Raw genomic sequence first — 17,694 nt, 5'->3', positions numbered from 1 at the left:
ATTCTAGCTGCCCCCAAGTGGGTCCTCAAAGAAATCAAGAATCTCCAGCGTAAATTTTTGTGGGGGGGCTCAGGACAAAATCGAAAATGGGCTCTACTCAAATGGGATAAGGTTTGTCTTCCCAAGTCCGCAGGCGGCATAGGCCTTAGAGACCCTGAGCATAGCAACAAAGCGATGGGAGCTAAAATCTGGTGGAGGTGGCTTGCCCATCCTAATACTCCCTGGGCTTCTCTTTGGACTGCTAAGTATGCAAGTAATTATCCCATGGAAGAAAGACTGCGTATGACAGAGACAAGTTCGGGATCCGCAATCTGGAATTCAGCCATTCAACACAGATATCTCATCCAAGAGCATTGCTTCTGGGAGATAAAAAATGGGAACACTGCTCGTTTCTGGGAAGACTCATGGCAGCAGTTGCCAAAAATCAAAGACATTATCCAAGAACTTCCAGCGGATGAGAGAGAGATACATCACTTGGCCAAAGTCAACCTTTTCTGGACTACAGCTACTGCTCAAGAACATCGGCAGTGGAAAAAAGTCAATCAGCTCCTACCGCATAGCTCAGTCCAGACTCAACAGCTCCTCGAAACAGAATTACAAAAGAGGCAAATAAGAGTCTCAGAAGAACCGAACATTTTAAGATGGGGTTACGGAGAAAAAGGAACTTTCACCACTAAGGAGGCTTACAATTTAATCATTCAAGGGCAGATGAACAAAGACAACTTATGGGAAAAAGTGTGGCACAAGTCTAATTGGCCAAAAGTTTCCACATTTCTATGGCTTCTCTGTCATAACAGAATCCTAACGTGGGATAATCTCAGAAAAAGGAGTTTCTCTGGACCATCCATATGTCATATGTGCCGACAGGAGGAAGAAACAGCCCTCCATCTTATGCAAAATTGCCTAATGGGAAGGAAATTATGGGAGAAGATTGCTTTCCACTATCAAACAGATCAAAGAGTGCAAGGAGACCTCAAAGGAACCATTTGCAAGGGGAGCCAAACACCATTTCAAAGTAATCTCCTCAACGCATTGTGGCAACTCATTCCAGGCTTATTGATGTGGAATATTTGGAAAGAGCGCAATAGAAGAATATTCAAAGATCAAACGATGCCGCTGGAAAAAATTTGGAACAATTTCCATCAAAACATTATGGAGACTCTTTCACTCAAAGATTGGCATTCCGAAGACTTTCCCACTCTTCCTCAGGAAAAAACTGTTTGGGACAATTGGAAACTGCGGATAAACCAAAATTCAACCATTGGCAGGAACCCCAACAAACACAGTCAGGAAGCAAACTCTTGGAATCCACCTCCTGTTGATATGATCCAACTCAACTTTGATGGGGCATCTAAAGGAAACCCAGGAAAAGCAGGCTATGGAGGAGTTTTCAGAGATCATAATGGCAACCCTTTATGTATCTACATGGGCTCGATAGGTTGGGACACTAACAACTCAGCGGAATTGGAAGGTCTTTGGCGAGGTCTTAAACTAGCACAGGAAAAAAACTTCTATCCCCTCATCATAGAAGGAGACTCGCAGATCATAATCAGAATGGCCACAAAGCTTCAACACGGCTCTCCAATTCACAAGGTAAGTAGCAGCTGGAGAATGGCCCAGAGGCTCGAACTAATAGATCACTGGCTTTCTCAGCACCAAGCAATCACATTCAAGCATACCAGAAGAGAAGGGAATAAGGTAGCTGACCTTCTAGCCAACCTCGGAGTGGAGGCTAAAGAAAACCACTTTGAAGGTACCATAGAAAGCTTAACTTCCAGGGACCAAATGGCCAGTCTGCAGGAAATTGTCTCTCAGGACAAGTCCCTGATAGAGAATCTGCACCCGGATGTGGGTGCCTATACTAGTCATTAAGAATGCAGTGCGCCACGACACCATCGATGCTGACGGATGGCAGGCATATGTACCTGGCGATCTGCGAGGGTGGTTTTCAGTTAATGCTCAAGGTAAGTGACTGCACTTTGGATCAGGCTCGAGGGGATTTTGCATTCAAGGCGAGCATGGCAGCTCTGTCCTCGATGCGAACCAGTTTAATGGCGGAGCGTCATACTCCCGCGGAGGTAACCGTCTCTGTTCTTTATATTGTGAATTCTGTGCCAATTCATGGACAATGCTCCTCCGTCGATGCTTGGGGTATGAGCAGGGATACTCTCGCATCCAGTGTTCACGAGCTTGAACAGCTTTTCGGGTCTCTGTCTTTGAGCACCATGCCGCGCAGTAGGGGCGTTCCAAGACGTGGAGGTAGGTCGGGTATCAGAGCCGGCCCTGCTCATGAGGATTTGCAGCCTGTTGTGACAATCGCTTCAGTTCCCCCCTCTTCCCCGAGTTTGGAGCAGGAGAGCCTTGTCCCGCAAGGCACTTATCAAGCCTTCCGTCTCAGGTTCCCGAGCCAGCTTATCAGACCAGAGGTGGTGGTTAATCTCACTGTGTATATTTCTGAGGAGGAGCCCTGCGCCCCCATTTCGACTTCCCCTGCTTCAGCAAGCGCACAGGAAAGTGGCATTCTCCTGGGGGATATGAATGGATTGGTCTACAAAGCGGATAGTCTCGAGGAAATCCCGGTTCAGGAAGTCCCGGTTCAGGAAGCCCCGGTTCAGGGAGACCCACCGCCATCCAATTCTGCTATGGAGAAGGAAACGATCAACGAACACTCTCAGCATGGCTTTGGCTGCCTTCACCTGGTCACTGACTCGCGTGGAGAACCGATTCTAGATGAGGAAGGGTATGTCACTTGGCTGGCCTCGCCCAGTCCGGAGAAAGAGGAGCAGCAAGCGTCACCCAGCCATGCAGCCTAATCTTCAACGGGTGCATTTGCCAAGCTTTTTTGAATTTGTGTCGGTGTTAATGCAGCTATTTCATCCTGTTTGTTTCAGTCTAATGTCTCAGTCTATTTCTTTCTGTCTGTTTCAATCTATTACAGTCATCCTTCTCTGTACTAGAGTCAGTTATGTTAACATGTTTTGTCTAGTTATGATCCCTGGTGGTTATGCTAATTGCAGTCTAAGTCCAGTCATTCAGAATGTCAAGACACATCAGAACTATGGAGTGGTTTTTGTAACTCAGCTTGAAAGGATAGAAAGTATCATCCAGGTTTTACTGTATGAGGACTGGCCTCGGCCTCCTCGGAAGGTCTGAAATCCATGTACATATTTTTATTTCTTTAATATAGAACTAGTCTTTACTTAGAAAAAAAAAAAAAAAAAAAAAGACATGAAAAAGACTAGGGCTAATATCACCCTTTACGAACTGAGCAATTTGAAACATCAACAGAAGATAATGATGAAAGAATTACATGTCATGCCAGTTGCACCTTTGCCTGCCGCTGTACTTTCTCAAGCTTCCCACAACATGGGAAGACCTCCAACTAACGCAATCAGTAAGATTGATCCAAATGACATCGCCTTGATTGGAGGAAGATAAAGATCTCACACTCCCCCATTTCTCCTTACTTATGAAATCTTCAATAAAAATGTGCACAATTGTTTAGTAGATTCCCGTGCTTCATCGAATATTTTACCCAAATATATATGTGCCAAATTAAATGTTCAACCACAGAAATCCGTAGTGCGCATAGTTCAGCTCGATCGATCTCAAGTCGAAGTGATCGACGAACTAAATCAAGTAACCATAAGATTGTCATCCAACCCGAAGGTATGCCAGGTTATTGACATTTTAGTTGCTGACATCCTAGAATTCTATGGCTTAATCCTTACCAGGGATTGGTCAGAGAAACTCCATGGATACTTCGCAACTGATTGGTCGCACATGTGGCTGCCCTACAATGGTAAACCGAATCAAATAAAAGTTGGACGAGAGCTACACCAGAAGTACATAGTAACGGAGTTAGAGGGAGAAAATGAACCGGTAGCGTATAATAGCACTATCATTCGCAATTACTCAGTAGATTCTTTCCTTGGCAATTTCAATGCTCATGCGTCACCTTATTTAGATAATTCTGTTTTGTCCCAAGTTGAAATTTTTTCTCGAACTGATAGTTCGAAATGTATTAACTTTTTAGATAAACTTGTAAATACATCTTTGTTTTGGAAATTATTTTTTGATGGCTCTAGATCTAATGAAGGAGCAGGAGCAAGATGCGTTCTGATTAGTCCAGAAGGAGAAAAGATCATGCTCACATGCAGACTAGAATTCGATTGCACAAACAACACAGCAAAATACGAGGCTTTGGTTCAAGGCCTGTACAAGGCAATTGGGTTAGATGTCAAGTATCTTCAAGTCTTTGGAGACTCTGAGATTGTGGTTAAGCAGGTACGTAACACTATACATTGCTTATCAGGTCACTTAAAACACTATCAATCTTTAGTACAAGATCTGACTGAGCATTTCATAGCGTTTAATATTTCTTCAATCCCCAGACTCCAAAACGCTAGTGCAGACCTTTTGGCTAACGTATCTTCTAAGCTTATTCCCTCTAAAGATTTTAGTCCAGATAGATTCTCAATAGAATTAATCTTTAGACCATCCATCCCTGACAACATCACAAATTGGAGAGTATTCAATGATGATCCTGATATCGTAAATTTCCTCACATCTGAAGGATCCTACTCCAATCAAATAATTGACGAAGACCAGCACGATAGACAATTGCAACAAAATAGCTCTAATAATGCTATATCTAAGTCGGTGGTCAAGTTAGAAGACTTATACGATTTTAAAAATCGGTTTAAGAGGTCTACCAATTCAAAACTCTATAGTTCAACCTTGAACTACGAATTAGTAAACCTAGGGACCGATACTAAACCACAAAACATTAATCTAGGCCTCGGCCTAGTCCCTGAAGAGAAACTAGTGTATATTCGTCTTTTGAAACAATATAAAAATGTTTTTGTCTGGAATTATGATGAGTTGAAAACATACGACACTTCTATCATCCAGCATACTATTCCCATGATCGAAAACGAAAAACCTGTCCAACAAAAGCTGAGAAAGATCCACCCCAATTTAGAAAATCAGATAAAAACTAAGCTCAATAAGTTACTGAAAGCCAAGATAATCTTTCCCGTCAGACATTCCAAATGGGTCTCCAATATGGTACCCGTTGGAAAGAAAAACGAAGATATTAGGATTTGCATTGACTTTCAGAACCTTAACAAAGCTTGTCAAAAAGACAATTTTCCTCTTCCACCTATGGAGCAAATACTGCAGGCAGTGGCAGGCTCAGAACTAATGTCTTTCTTGGATGGATTTTCAGGATACAATCAAGTGTTGGTACATCCTGATGATCAGTTGAAAACCACATTCAGAACTAAATGGGGCACATACGCATATCGGAAAATTCCATTTGGTTTGATTAATGCTGGTGCTACATTTCAGAGAGCCATGGACATCGCATTCAAAGGTTTAGTCAATAAATCTGTAGTAATTTATTTGGATGATATAACAGTGTACTCCAAGAAGCGAATAGATCATCTCAAAGACCTGAAACAAATCTTTCAACGGTGTTTAAGGTATGGAATTTCACTTAACCCAAAGAAATCTTTTTTCACATTAAGTGAAGGGAAACTTCTAGGATTTATAGTGTCAAAGTCCAGTATTCACATTGATCCCAACAGAATTAAAGAAATTTCTGAAATATCCCTACCTCATAACAAAAAACCCATGCAATCTTTCCTTGGTCAAATCAATTTTGTAAAGAGATTCGTTCCATATTTTTCGCGAATCGTGTCTCCTTTGCAAACCATGATTAAAAAGAATTCAAATTTTAAATGGGGTCAAGATGAACATGAAGCATTCAACCTGATCAAGCAAGCTATTATTAATGCTCCAGCTTTAGCAACCCCGAATTTTTCAGAATCTTTTATTTTATACACATTTGCCTTAGATAAGTCATATGCCGCGATACTAACTCAAGCGAATCAAGAAAAAGCGGAAGCTCCAATTGTGTTTTTTAGCTCAAATTTACAAGGTGCTAAACTCAATTATTCAGACGTGGAGAAACAGGCTTATGCTGTTTTCAAAGCGGTCAAATACTTCATACCTTTCTTACTTAAAACCAATACTAAGATCATAGTACCATTTCCAGCGGTAAGGAATCTTCTAGTACAGAAGGATGTGGGTGAGAAAAGGGCCAATTGGGTTACTACCTTACAGGAATACGAACTTGGGATCAAACCATCAAACATTGTAAGAGGTCAAGGCTTCTGCAAAATACTGGCCGGAGCATCGCAAATTTCTGAAATTCCATCTGAAGAGGTACAAATGTGTGAGGTAAGCCTAAACAATGCAGAATCATTATATGCTGATATCATTTATTATCTTAAGAATGGGTATGCTCCTTCACACCTTGATCATGCTAAGAAAAGAGCTCTAAGATTAAAAGCTAAACAATATCAGCTCATAAATGATATTCTTTTCAGAAAAAAAATTATGATTCTGTTCTTCTTAGGTGTCTTGAAAAAACTGAAGTTGAAAAAGTTTTGCAGGAACTCCACGATGGGCCAGCAGGCGGACACTATGCTGGAGATGCCACTGCACATAAAATCTTACGCGTAGGATATTACTGGCCCACGTTGTTCAAAGACTCGCACAGTTACGTGAGAAGATGTCAAGTCTGCCAAACTACTGCTGGAAGACAGAGGAAGCCATCCCTGCCACTACAACCGGTAAACATCGAGCAACCTTTCAGTCAGTGGGGCTTGGACATAATAGGTGAGATCGTTCCTCACTCTTCTAAACAGCATAGATACATCCTCACGGCAACAGATTATTTCACAAAATGGGTAGAAGCAGTTTCGCTCAAGACAGCCAATTTTGAAAATATTATTGAGTTCATAGATCAATTTATAATCACTAGGTTTGGATTGCCATCTGCTTTAATGTTTGATAATGCATCATAATTTTCTGGAAATGCAATGACTGAATTTGCACTTAAAAGAGGATTCAAACTTAAATATTCAGCCAATTACTATCCGCAAGGTAATGGGTTAGCTGAGTCAACAAATAAAAACCTAATCAGGATTATTAAAAGAACAGTTGACCAAAATCAAAAGAATTGGCACAAAGCTTTGGTATATGCTTTATGGGAAGATAGGATAACGCAAAAAGCTTCAATCGGCACTTCTCCCTTTAATTTAGTTTATGGGAAAGAAGTGGTTCTTCCAACTCACTTAGCCATTCCCTCTTTGTCTTTAGTACAATACATTGATGAAGTACCCACTTCCTCCTTACAGCTGAGACAAATGGAAATAATTAAATTAGAAGAACAACGAGAACAAGCTAAGAAAATGCATGCTCATCATCAAGCGCTAGTAAAATCCTCTTTTGATTCAAACATAATGACCAGAAAAGATTTTCAGATGGGAGATTTAGTTTTAAAGTGGGATAAGGCTCATGAGAAAAAGGGAAAACATACAAAATTTCAAAGGATGTGGCTTGGCCCTTTTTAGATTGTTGAACTCATAGGTCCATCAACATTTGTGTTACAGGATTTAGCAGGTAAGAGAGATCCTTTGCCTGTTAATGGACAAATTCTCAAGAAATATTTTCCATAGAAGATTATTCTTCTATTTTTGTAGAATAGTTTTTCTTTTCAAAATAAAACCAGTTGTGAGTGGTTACATTAGGTATTTACGAAAAAGACACCAATTCTCTTTCAGATTTTGAGCTTTTCGCTTCTATAAATAGCAAATATTTTGGAGAATTGATATTTATTATTGACAAATACAGTTAAAAACTTTAGCCTAGATATGATACGAGTTTCAACTTCAAAAAAATTGATGAAAGCAACCTTTAGTGAAGAAATTGTTTTATATCAACACAATTAAAGGTATCAATAACAAAATGAAGATTCTCTGTAGAACAGCTATTTCCAAAAACTCTATTATTGTCGTCCAGAGCTATCTTAAGGAAACAATGACTTCCTCCCTACTAAGGAAAATCACAGCTTTTAGAGGGATAATCCAAGGATACACTATGTCTTGAAGAATAAGAGGTCTCATCACGAGCCGGCTTATCATGATCACAGATATTATAACTTGCTGACTTTGCCAATACTGTATACCATAACAGGGCAATGACTCAAGATTGTTGCAATCAAAAGACAAGGGGTCTCATCACGAGCCAGCTTGTTCAGCAAAGTTATGAATCAAGTGAGTGACTGTGTCATAATTTGGCTACCAAACCAAGACATTGTTCTTTAAGAATAAAAAGAAAATCAAAGCAATAAGTGTGAATATGGATTTTTCTTTGAAAGTTGTAGGTCACCTTAAGTAGGATACAGGATCATTGCTGGGTAACAGGTAACCCTGTCGAGGCTATAAACGCCTGCTGGCAGCAGAGGCTCTACCTACAACAAATGAGCATATTTAAAACTGGTTTACAGAGGAGACTTTATTTTATCTTTACAAGACCAAGTAATGGTTGATGTAAATACAAGGACTAGCCTGAGGAAGCAAATAATTAGAATAGAAAGAGGTTGAAACAAAATATCATTGACAGTTTAAAGCATAATGTACTCTATCTTTCCATAACAAAGTTTAATTTTCTGAAAAAATTTCTGTTTTGGAAGTTTGAAAAATTCAATAGAAAAAATAGAGATAACTGGTTCTTCCAAGTGAATCGCCAATTGTTGTGGCCACCAACAACCCCCCTCCTTATTTAGTATTAGCAATAACACTAGGTAAGTGGGGACCCTTAGTAAAAAATTCAAAAAATTCAATTAAAACTCATGTATTATACTCCTTAAGAAAACATCGCATCGCGCGAAGAAGATAGGACATTTCCTTGTGAGTAAAATGATAAACTGTGAGAGTGCGACGCGAAATCCATCGCATCGCATGCATTAAGAAACACTCATATTCGAAAAACCTTAAAGAAATCACTGATGGCCGATATGCGACATCGCATATCGCAACATCGCATAAACAGCACATAACCATTTAACGAATTGTAACAATCTGCGATCTTGCGATAACGCGATACTGCGATCGGCGATCTTGCGATCGCACGAAACAACAATCTGCGATTCTGCGATAAACGTGATCGGGCAACCCTGCGATAACACATCTTGATGAAAATATGATAACGCGATGATGCGATGCTGCGATGCGAATCGCAGAAATCGTCCATCGCAGATTTTCCCCGGCTCAACATTCAAGAAAAATTGGATACGCGCGTTAATGAAAATTAATGAATATATGGCAAGTGTTAATGAAAGACAGTTTTGTGTTTTTCGAAGAGTTAGTTCACGTAAGGTGGCATGTTTTTGTACATCCGTAGAGCTCAAAGCTTTCTTGTCAATTTTTATTATCATTACTCTCTCCTTATGTGTGAACTGCAGGAATGAAAAACAGAAATAATATGAAGCAATGTGCAGGGAGCAATTAAGGAAAAAGGTAAAGCTCCAATGCTCGGAAGCAGAAAAGAAATGCCCTCATGAACGGATACCGCATGCAACAGAGCCGCAAATTCCAGAGCGCTGCTGAGCTATCCATTACAGATCTATCAGTCAGAGCCATGGTTCAATGAGTAGATGGACAATGCTGATATCAATAGGTGATTTAACACTCAAGGTCAGAAGCTCACGAAAGCAGTATGTTTGCAAAATTTAAAAGCTTATACCCGGTGAAGGAAAAGGCGCTAAAGGCGAAAAACGCACCAGAAAGGCCCGGATCAAAGAATGGAGGCAGTTTTCGATGCGCGATCGCGCATCGCTGAGAAAATTGCTCAAAAAGCAAAGTCCCTAATTGCTTAGTCACTCGTAAGCCCAGAAAATGCAAAAAAGCAAAGGCAGAGGCAATTTGAGGGTTAACCAAGTGGAATTTGGGTTATTACTAAGCATACACAGTAAATCCACATAGCCAGAGATGATTCTCAAGTATATCTGCTATTTTGCTGGAAAAAATGGTGCCAGCGCTTGCCATTTCTGTTTTCTTAGCTCAACCAAAAGCGGAAGACAGTCAGCCGACTCTACCTAGGCAAATATTGAATGCTCGCAACATTAAGGAACAAATGCAGAAATAGTTAGATATTAGATTTAATTTTTAGAAATAATTTTGCTTAGAAAAAGGGCGATCATTTAAATCGTATCCTGAATCTGTGTAATTAAGTTATTTAGTTAGTAGTATTTAAACCCTTCTCATGCATTTAGAGAAGGGTCCAGAAATTTATCAAAAACTTGTCCTCAGAACATGCACTTTTGCACCCTCAGAGGAGGTTTTGGTGAATGAATGGATCAAGATTTGTTGATGTTTGCATTTGATATCTGCTACTGATGTTGCACTTCTGTACTCTTAGTAGATGTTAGAGCAAGGAGAGATAAATCATTGTTGCTTGAAGCTTATGAGTAGGACCAGTCATAAATGGTACTTTTATCTCTTGACCATTTCTACTTATATGTTAAAGTGATATATAGTTTTTAGTTGTTTATATGTTATTGCATGAATGCTTGAGTTACCATTTGGCACTTTTGTACGGTGGTAGCTATTTATTTATGTTTAATGTATGAATAGCTTATTATGCGATATGCTGTTCACAACTGTTTTGCCTAACTTTTTATGCGAAATAGTTCATCTTAATTGATTTCCTTTCTTATAATCGCTGAATGATCTTTATTACCAGTTGTTATTTGAAATCTCTTTAGATCGCATAATAGAAGAATTACATCCCGGGTTAGCATAGATTAGATGTGCTGTTTTTATTAGATTACAATAGCATAGAATTAGATTAAAGTTTGAATTAGAATAGCTTAGATAGTTACTGTTAGATCAGCAACATCCAATTCTACACACACACACCCATAGATTGGGAAACTGGTCCCATTATCCCCAGTCGGACCCGCTATACCAAACGGATAAGGAGCTGCCAACCAAGGTCCGGACCGGGCGGGTATCCCCCTTGTTGTCGACCCGATTTTCGGGGCTTCAACAGTTTCTAACATAGGGTTTCTAGTTATTGAAGTTTGAATATGGATTATTAACTAAAAATGCATAAAATAAATTAATAAGTCATATTATATTTAACATATGAAATATATATTGCCAATCGCCTCAAGCCCATCCTCTCGCAACACATATCCTCTGAAAAATTTGCTTTCTTGCATCATAGACAGATCCATGAGGCCATTGCCACTGCTCAAGAACTCATGCACTCCATGCAGATCAAAAAACAGAAAGGAATGATCCTTAAAGTGGATCTCTCCAAGGCATTTGACAGAACAAACTAGCTATACTTAAGGTTGCTGCTAACTCATCTTGGCTTCCCTTATGGTTTCATTAAATGGACGATGAGTTGCATCACCGATGTATCATAAAGTGTATTACGCAATGGGGAAGCTACTTCCTTCTTTACTTCAGAGAGAGGACTTAGACAGGGATGTCCTCTCTCACCTTTGCTGTTCTTGCTGATCATGGAAGGATTGAGTAGAATTATCACATCTGCTAGAGACAGACATCAATTGACTGGCATCAAAATTGTGGACAATTTCTTCCTTACTCACCTGTTATTTGTTGATGACATCTTGATCTTCTTGAATGGTAGCATTGGGGACTCCACTTCGCTTCATAATTCCATTCACCTATTTCAGCAAGCCACTGGAATGAAGATCAATGAAAATAAGTCCACGATCACTACGGTTGGCTGCTCCATCGATGAATTCGCCTTTGCGACTCAGCGCTTTCCCTATGTCATTTTGAATATGACGGATGGAATAAAGTACCTCGGCTTTAGACTTAAACCATCTGGCTACAGAATTGCTGACTGGTTATGGCTAATAGAAAAAGTGGAAAAGAGGCTACAGGTATGGTACCACCGATATCTCTCACGAGCAGGCAGATTAGTACTCATCAAAGCTGTTATTGAAGCCACACCAGTCTATTGGATGGCCCTAGCTTGGATTCCAAAAGGTATTTTGAACAGGCTCCAAAGTATTTGCTGCAGATTTCTTTGGAAAGGCCACCAGCCGGGGAGACTTTTCGCCTGGGTAAAATGGGATACCATCGCCAAGCCCAAGCGATGGGGTGGTTGGGGCATCAAGAGGTTGGATTTCTTCTCCAAGGCATTGGCTGCCAAACTCGGATGGCGACTACTTACCTCAGACGGTCTATGGTCTCAAGTCGCATATGCAAAATACATCAAGCCACAGACCGTTTTGGATTGGATATGTACACAGCATGGCACTAATCACCATATTTCCAATATCTGGAAAGCGGTCATCGGCACCTTACCTCTGCTACGAGAAGGAATCACTTGGCGTATAAAGGAAGGAAACGCCGTTCGCATTGGGCTGGACCCGTGGGTCGGATGTGGAAATACCCACAGGTTATCTGTTGATCTTATTAGACATCTCCATAACAGAGGGATTACTCACATTAAACATATTGGAGATCATGCAAACTCCTCCTTCCTCCAGCAAGCATGGTTATCCGCCCGAGCATTAGAACTGCCTCAACAGTGGATAAACGAATGGACGGAGTATACTACCGCTCTCACTCAAGCTCACATCAGGCTCACAGAAGGACCTGACGAGATCATCTGGGCTTTCGCCAAGCATGGTGTTTACACCCCAAGACTTGGATATCTAAGGCTCATGGAACCTTATAAGCCCCCAGACTTACAGCCCACCTGGAAAGTGCTCTGGAAGCTTAAGTCAGCTCCCCGGACGAGATTATTGATGTGGAACATTTTATTTGACAAAATTCCTACAGGCACCAATCTCATGAAGAGGTCTTTCTATGGACCTTTTCGCTGCCACTTATGTCATAACGCAGAAGAAAGCACTGAACACTTGTTTCTATTCTGCAGCTCTTCTCTTCAGCTTTGGCAATCACTCACCTCACAAGTCCCGCTTTTGAAAGAATGGCATGGTAATAACCTCACTGAAGCATGGAATAACTGGTGCCATGATCACACAGGGAAATCTATTAACCTGCCTCTGCTGGCCTACTGGGCCGTTTGGATTGCACGAAATCAGGCAATCTTTAACCTCAAAGCCCCTCACTGGCCATCTATCATCCTCCACACGGTTGCTGATTATAAAATGCTACCTGAAGAGGATCCCCCCGCCCCGCCTCGAATCATCAGACCTGTACCCATCGACAAATCAATTCCCTGGGATTTTTTCGATGGCTCGGCCCAAGAAGAGGGCTGTGGGGGTGGTGCTATTCTCCATCTCAATGAGAGGCATTGCTTCAAGCTTCAAATCAATCTTGGTAGAGGCACAAATAGTTATGCTGAACTGTGCACGGCCAAACATATCATACACTTTGCTATCCATAAACATTGCAGACGCCTACAGCTATTTGGAGACTCTAAAATTGTTTGCAATTGGCTGAATGATGCATCTCATTGTCATGCATTTTCTTTGAGACACTTACTTGACGAAGCAAAAAGATTGATTACTTCCTTTGAATCTTTTGTCTGCCATCACGTTTACAGGGAACAAAACACCGTCGCCGACCAGCTCTCCAAAGAGGCCGTGCACAGAGAAGGAGAAGACTGGTTGATCCAAGAGGAAATCGACGGCATATACTACTAGCACTACCACAGACCTTTTGATGATCATATGGACGATGGGCTATAAAGCCCACACATTATCAGTTTAACTTTATGTTTATAGCATGTACATAGACACTGGCTAGACATGGTTTCAGCACAAATCGTTTTGTTTATATTCAGCATATATGTTGCTCTCTGCGAAGAGCACAGTCACAATTTTGATCACTGATAGACATACTAGTTTTTTGGAAATGCTCCCTGCGTGGAGACATCTTGGTTTTACTCTTTCTAGATCTACAGTTTTTTAGAACTCGACAGGCAAGGCTGCCTCCATATGAATATGCTTCGGCATCTGCAAAATGTAATTTCTTAATACATAATAGAAATTACGACTTTTTCCCAGGGGAAAAAAAAAACATATGAAATATATATGTTTTATTTTGAAAATTATTGTTAATAATTATAAAAATAAAATAATATATACACTATATTAATGATTCATGTTTATTGAGACCATTGTAGTTTATTGATCCCTATAAAATTAAGTGATTAATTGCAACTTTTTAATATTTTATTTCTATGATTAAAAAAAAGGGAAAGAAGTTCTCCTAGATCACTATACTTTTGTTAACAAAACAAGTCAAGAAGGTTGGTAGTGTAGAAAACGTTTTGGAAATGAGAATAGATGTGAGTAAGAGACAGGTAATCCAAGAGAAATTATTTTTCATCTTTAACTCTCTTATTATTGCAAAGATCACTGATTGTTTTGTCCCAGGGTGCTTTGGGAATAGACCAATGTCTCATTTCACTTCAGATCTCATAGGAGTTAGTTCTTATCTTTGCAATGTTCAGTTTCTTATTATTATTGTTCAACATAGAAAGATAATTCTAGTTAGCAAGAGCGTGTAATGGCAGGTGTGTCCTCAGACACGTAATTTTTATTAATAAAAAAAAAAAAAACAATTACATATTGATTTTGCAAGAGTTTACACCCGAACAACAAAACACTCTTGTAATGAGCTATTTATAAGCTCAATGTCTTAACTACCTCTAATTATGGATCACTTATTAAATAACAAGTGTCCACTTACAATAAATGCTATTCAAAACAACTAGCTAACAAATCTCCTAAAATAGAGCCTAAGATACGACACATTTGGAGAGTCATATCTTGTTACAACAATATACTGATTCTAAATGTCTCCATTAAATAATTAAATATTCTAGAATAATAATTATTAATTTAATATCTTAAACTAATAATTATTTTATTCCAACTTTATAACATATGATAATATTTTATTTTTGGATCATCTAACATTCCCCCCTATGATCCAAAGATACATTACAACATATACCAAGTTCATCCCTGAACTTAGTAAATTTTATTCTGCCAAGCGGTTTCATGAAAATGTCGGAGATCTGATCTTCAGAAGGATAATAAAATGGCTTGAGGACATCTTTGGCAGTGAGAGATCTGATATGATGATACTTGGTGTCCACATGCTTTGTCTTTGAATGAAAAACTAGGTTCTTGGCAAGTTTGATGGCTGACTAGCTGTCAATTAATAATGATGTAGCTTCTGCCTGAGAAATGCCCAAGTTCTGCAAAATTTTGCACAACCAAACAATTTCACATGCTGCTTCCCATGTTGAAATGTACTTTGCTTCTACTGAAGAAGTGGCCACTGTAGCTTGCTTCTTACAACTCCAAGATATTGTTGCTGACGCCATGTTCATTGAATAACCTGATGTTAATGCTCGATCATCAATACTTCTAACAAAGTCGGCATCTGAATATCCACCAAGTACAATTTTTTTAGTCTTTGTGTAAAGAAGACCAAAATTTTTTGTTCCTTGGATATATCGAAGAACTCTTTTGGCTGCATTCCAAGGGCTGTCTTGTGATTCCTGCATAAAACGTGAAATAATGTTGATTGCATAAGATAGATCAGGGCGAGTATTTGTCAAATAAATCAAGCTGCCCACTGTCTGTAAGTAGTATTGTCCACCTTTTCCCCCCCTTCAAATTTTGAAAGTTTCAAGTTTTGCTCCATGGGGGTAGGAACGGGTTTGCAATCCTGCATTCCAAAGCATTGGAGAACCTGTGCTGCATACTTACTATATGAAATGAAAATATGATGTGGACGTTGGAAGACTTCAACTCCAAGATAGTAGTGAAGTAATCCCAAATCTGTCATTTTAAAACCTGGATGTAACTCCTTTTTCACTTGTGCAATATGATCATCATGGTTTCCAGTAATGATAAAATAATCTACATAGATAACAAGAATCACCAGGTATTTTCCTTGTTGTCACATATACAAAGTATCATCAGATTCACTTCGTTGAAAACCAACTTTCTTACGGTATTCATCCATTTTTGCATACCAAGCTCGAGTAGCTTGTTTTAACCCATATAGAGCCTTGATCAGTTTGTATACTTTATGTTCTTGCCCTTCAATTTCAAAACCTGGTGGTTGTGTCATATACACATCTTCCTATAAATACTCGTTAAGAAAAAAACTTTTCACATCCTTTTGATGAACTTTCCATCCTTTCTGAGCAGCCAATGCAAGTGTTAATCGGATGATGTTCCATTTAGCTGTAGGAGCAAACGTTTCCTCATAATCAATGCCTTCTTGTTGTGCAAAACCTTTGGCGACAAGTCGTGCTTTATACTTTTCAAGTTCTCCCTTTTGATTATACTTAATTCTGTAAACCGATTCACATCCTATGGGTTTAACATTTTGTGGACAATCAACAAGTTTCCAAGTGTTGTTATCAATTACTGCTTAATATTCTTCAACCATATCCTGTTGCCATTCTTTATGTTTTATTGATTATTTGTATGTGGAAGGTTCAGTAAAATCATTTTCTATCAAGGCAAAATTTCCTTCACTTCTATGTGACTTTCTGGTGCCTGTTTTATTCTTCTCATCAGGCTTTACATCTTTCAAAAGTTGAACTACCCATTTTGCTAGTTGATGCTCAGTTGTTTGAGTTTCTGAAAAGTCTCCATCATTGTAAAGAGGATTAATATAAATTGATGTTCGTCGACCAGTTGGAGATTCTGGAGGTGGAGAATCACTGTCAGAAGAACTACTGCTACTTGGAGAGACGGATGAACTGCTAGAAGATCCAGATTGTGTTGTTGAAGTAGATGGACTAGATGAATCATCTTCAGATGAAGGAAAATCAAGTTCATACCAATTTGGTTAATTTGGTTGACTTTGTGTATGTCCTTTTCTTCGACTGCCTTTAGTTTCTAACTTTTGAAGAAGTCTTTCGATTTATTCAGCACTCTTATTCTCTATTTCATCAAAAATTACATCCCTGCTCACAATAAATTTTCCATTGGTCAAAAGATGGTACCCTTTCTTCTCATCAGAATAGCCAATCATTGTGCATTTTAAACTTCTTGAGTCAAGCTTAGTTTGTTTTTATTTCGGAACTAAGGCATAACATACTGATCCAAAAACTCTAAGATGTTTAACTCGTGGTTTGTAACCATGCCAAGCTTCATATGGTGTGATTCCATCTAAAGAAGTAGTTGGAGATCTATTTTTTAAGTACACAGCTGGGTGAATTGCTTCTATCCAATATGTTGGACTTAACCTTTTGAAAGTTAACATGGATCTCACCATTCCTAACAAGGTGCGAGTCATTCTTTCTACTACTCATTTTTTTGTGGAGTGTAAACATTGGTAAGATTTCGTTTTATGCCATTATCACTGCAATAAGTTTTGAATTCATTTGAAGTGAAATATCCCCCATTATCTGTCCTAAGAGTACCTATCTTTTCTTTGACTTCATTTTCAATAAGTTGGCAAAAAATTTTAAAATTTTCAAATGCTTCTGACTTTTGCTTTAAGAAATAAACCCAAGTCATTCCATTGAAATCATCAATGAATAGTAAGAAATATTTGCAACCACCAAATGAAGTTTGCAGTGGTCCACAAACATCATTGTGAACTAGTTGTAGCCACCTGTTTGCACGCCATGAACTTGTTGGAAAACTTTCTCGACTTTGTTTTCCATAAATGCAAGCTTCACATTTTGCATGTTCCTTTTTTAAAGTTGGAAGTCCCTTAACCATCCCTTGTTTCTGTAATTGAGAAAGACTCTCATAATTTAAATTTCCATATCTTACATGCCATAATATTATAGGTGAAAGTCCTGTAGTCACTACCTTGGCAAAATCACAATGCCTTGGAATAACCG

Source organism: Pinus tabuliformis, chromosome 4_1 (assembly GCF_031772625.1).
Source record: "Pinus tabuliformis cultivar Carrire ecotype Pingquan chromosome 4_1, CPIR1, whole genome shotgun sequence".
In the NCBI taxonomy this organism is placed as follows: Eukaryota; Viridiplantae; Streptophyta; class Pinopsida; order Pinales; family Pinaceae; genus Pinus; species Pinus tabuliformis.
Note: the sequence above shows the minus strand (reverse complement) of the source record.